Here is a 6000-nt window from a genome sequence, read left to right on the forward strand (position 1 = left end):
CTTCGCACCTTCGATCGATTGCTCCTTATTGAGTCGCATGAACTTAATCTTCAATCTTCTTTAGAAACCATTCAAATCTTATTATTATTATTATTATTATGATTGTCGTTGCTATTTTTATTATTAAAGATATAATTAGATTCATAATAATAATAATTATTTTTAATGTCATTATTAAATATATATTCTAAATTATTAGATTATATATATATATATATATATATATATATATATATAAACTAGAAAGAGTAGTATATTTATATATAAATCACGCCCGTTCGCGTCCAAAATCGGGATTTTACATCAAAATGTTTAGCCTCCTAATGGCTTTTGAAAATTCATTTATTCCCCATCCTTTCCTATATATATATATATATATATATAAACTAGAAAGAGTAGTATATTTATATATAAATCACGCCCGTTCACGTCCAAAATTGGGATTTTACATCAAAATTTTGAGCCTGCTAAGGGCTTCTGAAAATTCATTTATTCCCCATCCTTTCCTAGAGAAATTTTCCCCAAAAAGACAAAAAATAATTCCCATAACTAGTAGCCTATGGCTATACATTCTACAATATTGATGTAATAAATATTTACAAGTGAAGTTTGCCATTAAAAAGCATATTTAAACTAAGAGAGAAAACATATTACTCCTCCATCGGCGCTAGACTGTTAAGATTGAGTCCAGTATATTCTTCATCAATCCTTGGGCTATTCTCTGCCATTTTGAGCTTCAGTTGCTCAATTTGTTGTCTCAACGCGTCCACCTCATCCTCCAATTTCTGGATGCGCTCCTTCTAATCGATCTGTTTCTCTTGCATTTCTAGCACCTCCTTCTGTTGCTGATGGATGCACCTCTGCATACAGACCCTCCCTGAATTCCATATGCTCTTGCACACAACCATTACAAATATGCTTGTTTCTGCCACCCTCTCGAGACCCCCCACCCGTTTAAGGCCGACGACGGCCCCAAGAACCAAATAGTGAGCCCTCCTCCATTGAGTTGCTCTGCACACTCATTTTCACCACCGGGGAGCTACCAAAGTGACCAATCTCCAAGGTGTTGTGAACCCCCCACTCAGGATTGTTCCAGGAAATCAACCCAATACCACCATCTCGCTACACAACGAAAATTCCGCCCTTAGCAAACTTAGATTCCTCCCACGACTACACACACCACCGTTACCACCCTTGTGGCCAACACCCTAACCAGAATCCTACAAAAATTACTCAGTGACCTTAGCCTCGGCCATTGGGCCTTCACAGAGACCACCTGAGAAGATACTGACAAAAAACAATGACAAAAGATCAAACCGTTACCCAATTTATAGAAGATGCAGGTCTGAACTCTGATGCAGGACTAGAAATTGGTACTCATGATGCTGAGATCCCAATGCTCCACCATTATTTCCCATCTTCTCACTTTGTCCTTCATCCTTACCCACACCTTCCTCCCATGTGCGATCTGAGAAATTCGGATCAGAGGGATTAAATGCTTCTCACCCTCTCCCATTTTCTTACTTGCTCCTGTGTTGGAACATCGGCCACTGCAATTGTTTCTATGCTGTGAGGACTGGGCTCTCACGTTGTGAGACCTCCTGGTACCAAGTGTAGGACATACGTGATGGGAGCAGCCACGCTGTGGTAGCAAGTCAAGCCGACCTATGCCATGAGGTACGAGGACGGGCTAGGCCAAGTTAAGGCTAATGAGATAGGGATCAGGGAGCAGGGGATGGTTCAGTTCAAAAGGAGGCATCCTAGATTGAAATGAAGAAGGGTGACGAGGGCTAGGGAGGAGAAATGACATGGAAGAAGAGGGGAGGGGAAGGAAGGGGCGGGGGGGGGGGGAAATGAAGAGGATGAAGGGAGAGAGGGGGGAGAAAGGGGTATATAGGTGCTAACCCCAAATTAACCTTGTTTCTTTTATTTCCTAGCCTCTTGATCTAGCCAAGAGTGCCTTTCCCAGTCCAATGTTTGAAAACCTTTACCATGTTTAGGTAATGTGTAGTGCTTTCAACTGACATGCCAAATTTTCTTGCTTATCTTCTTCTTGGTTATTCCCTCTTAGGATGTGAAAGAATGACACTAGATCAAAGAGAGGAATCATACCTTGGGATCTCTTAATGATTTGGTTTAGATTCATGTTGTTTGTTGATGAATTGTATTTCATATGTTTTATTATCAACATTGAGTCTCCTAAGACTTGGATCTTCCTGATGCCCTTTTTTTAAGCCAGAGAAAGTCTGAGGAATAAACCATAAGCCTCATCTTGATTGTTTGTCTTCCTTCCCAGGCCCCAAGCATATATGTCTTCGATGTTTCCTTCGGTATTAATGAGAATCCCTCCCCCTCCTGCCACCCCACAATCATCATCATCATCATCATCATCATCTACTTTGTTATTATCAATAATAATATCGAATTCCTAGTTATTAACATGATTACCCTCCTGCCATCATCATCATCATCATCATATTTGTTATTATCAATAATAATATTGAATTCTAAGATATTAACATGATTCTTGTTAACAACGGGATTTAGGTAAAGAGCACACGATAAACCCACAGAGGGGAAATTGCATACAAAGGGATCAAGGGAGCGGTTGGCAAGTTCCAAATCATCGGCAATCCCGGAGGTAGATACTCCATCTGTCTCCATAGAAAAGACACCTTTTGATGAAAAAGGTAATGACGAGGAGAGATGGGCCAGGTCAATGGAGAAAGGGGAAGGTTGATTTGAGGCTTGAGGTGAAACATGCGACAAATATGAGATACGACTGCCAGTTCGGTTCGCTAATGGGGAGGTTTGACCAACCAAACGGTATGCCTCACTGGGGATAAGAGGGAACAATGGAATGGTCTTATAACGCGAGCAATAATTACAAGGAAAGGCATGGACATGCTCTTCACTATTAAATAAATTCTTAAACAAAAAATGGGTGAGAAGAATCCACAGCATTGGGTAAAATTGGATGCTCCAAAAGGATTGAGGAGATAGGAAGAACATGCAGCGATACCTCAAACTTCACTAAGATTTTGGAATCCTCAATGGAGTTAACCTCTGAACGATCTTACTGAGACAATTGACCGAGAAACCGTGAAACATCATTCTCACTCGCTGGAGACCCACTTCTAAATATTAGAGAAGCTATGTCGTCAATCCAAGGGCGTAGAACAGAGATTTGGTTGTTATTAACTCTTCGATTTGAAGAAATAGAACAACCTCTATGAGCTGATGAATTTTAAACAAGCCTTAGAAACTTCAGAGCCTACTTATTCCTACGCAATTTTTCCAAGAGAAGTGATCTTAAATTTGAACTAGCTTCAATCCTCGATCAAATTCCAGCAGACAATAAATTCGAAAGTTCCAAATGCAATAAAAACATCTTTCGAGAGACAAAATAAAGTCTTTTCCTAACCATGAAAATTTGAGAACGAATTAGCGCAAGACTTGCATTAAAAAATATACGTTGGTTCCTAGAATTATAAATGTGATGTTTAATCTGAGCGAATAAAGGAATGACTAACGAGACTCTACATCGTTTTAAGAATGCCACATATGGTTTCATCTTGGAAACCTACAAGGTGCCCGTTCAAAATGATGAACTTTAATAACAATGACCCTTCAGTAGATGGTTGTAATAACTAAATTTAGGCTTTTGTGATCCATATCTTATGTGTTAGGAAATATTTGAGGAGAAATAACATTAGAGATAATTTATCGACGCGTTTCGAACCATAAATCCAAGGTAGACATTTAAGGTAACGGAACATCTAAATGAATTTAGAAATAATAGGTGTAGATATAAAATTAATAAAGGATCAACCAAACTAAGTGGTTCAAAATGCGTCGACCCAATATTTGTAAATGTGATTTTCAAAAAAAGATTTTCTTAAAACAATATGGATCACATGAGCCCTAGAAGGAAAACCATGTCAGATATTAAAAATGCAGAATATGAAAATAAATAAATAAATAAAGGAGAGTTGGAATTTTTAATCTAAAAAATAAGGGATTAGCAACTAAGAAGCAAATTAGAGAGAGAGTAAATACTTAAATGGATAGGAAGTCTTAAGATTAGGCTTTCAAGATTGGCTATTTTTTTTATCTCCTAGAGGGAAAAAATCATCCTTTAAAAAACAAAATGAGTACATATTGCAGAAAGAATGACATATAACTACATAGTAACCCACCCAATGGTCAACACATTCTGGATGAATTTATACAAATAGATAGTTTTTATCCAAAAACTTATGATACCCAAGCACTCATAAGAAATACTTGTTATCAAAGGGAGAACATATAGAAAAAGTTATAAAGTCTATGAACAAGACATGTGATTTATAGGATAAGGCAATGGTCCAATTCTAAACAACAAAACACAGATCCAAAGATATATAATTAGAAAAATTGCCATGATGAAGTGCTCATATTTGAATATGTAAAGGCCTCAAGCCTAATGGAAGTTTGATCCTACAATATCAAGACAAGGAACTTTCCATTAATTTCTCCAAGTAAATGAATCCAAGTATATGAGCAGATAACTGGGTGATAATTTCAGGGGACAATTTGTAAAATATCTCCCCACCACTGAAGAGTCCCATCCCCAAATTGATTTTGTCCCCGCTACCAAATTTCCATGCCATCAATTTTGAAATCCACTTCAAGGAACCCAATAGGCCCTTCCAAATATTAGATCCTCCCTCCTACACAGATACACTACCATACCACAACCAATCCATCCATGATTGGTTTTTTAAGTATTTATTCATAATTACTCTGCTCCAAATACCATCCCCATTCGTAAGCCTCCATAAAATCTTCATCGCAAGAGCAGTGGAAAAGTATTGGATTGTATTGAAGCCCCAACCACTTGATCCATTTTTCCTTCATAATACCTCCCCATTTAATAGATTATAACCCCCATTCTTCTTATGTTCAGCCCATTCCGGTTGATGAGGCAATTGAAGTATTAAAAGACCCTGAAACAGTGGACCTCATCAGAATCTGCCTTAAGTCATCATATTTCAACTTCAAAGGGAAAATTTATGAGCAAACTCATGGAGTTTCCATGGGCTCTCCTTTATCTCCAATTATTGCCAACCTATATATGGAACACTTTGAACAAATTGCCCTTAATTCTTTCCCTTTCACCCCTAAAATACTCTTACCTAATAATAACCTTCATAAATAAACCTACATAATATTAAAAGTAACCCACATATATAAACCTACATTAAACATTAATAAATAACCTATAAACAACATTAATAAATAAACTAAAAATAACCAACATATAATAACCTACATTAGAAGAAAAAAAAAAAAAACAATACCATAGTGTTTTTTCAAACTAAACATCAAACATCAAACTTGTAAATATTTAAGAAATAAATAAATAAATTAAATTAAATAAATATAAACATTAAAACTCATCATTAAACAACACACATATATATAATATTAAGAATGTACTATACCTTTACATATAATTCTGATTAATAAATTAAAACATACTTAAATTAATCATTAAAAATTAAGCAATTATATAATAAAAAAAAATAGAGAAGCCGACAATAATATTCTTATCATTAAACTATTAACGATCAACTATTAATTGCTCCAAGCATCCACACTCTCTCTTCTCAAACTTGCAGTTGACAGCCCTGGTGATGGACTCACTTAGTTAGTCCGAAACGTTGGTTCAAAACAACAACAGGTTCTTCCATAAATTTAAATTTAAAAATTTTCTACCTCATTTTCTTCAGGAAAGATTTAGCCACCTTCAATAGGGTAAAACAATAAACATGCAGGCCCTCCAAGACAAATTTTACAATGGTAATCCTTCCACCTATTGAGAGCCACTTATTAGACTAGATATTAATACGTTTATCTATACGATCCAATAACCATTTCCAATCTCTCACCTAATAACAATTAGGTTTTAAATGGAAGCCCAAGTAGGTGAAACTCGAATTAAGTTGGGCCAGAAAA

This window comes from Pinus tabuliformis, chromosome Q (assembly GCF_031772625.1).
Source record: "Pinus tabuliformis cultivar Carrire ecotype Pingquan chromosome Q, CPIR1, whole genome shotgun sequence".
In the NCBI taxonomy this organism is placed as follows: domain Eukaryota; kingdom Viridiplantae; phylum Streptophyta; class Pinopsida; order Pinales; family Pinaceae; genus Pinus; species Pinus tabuliformis.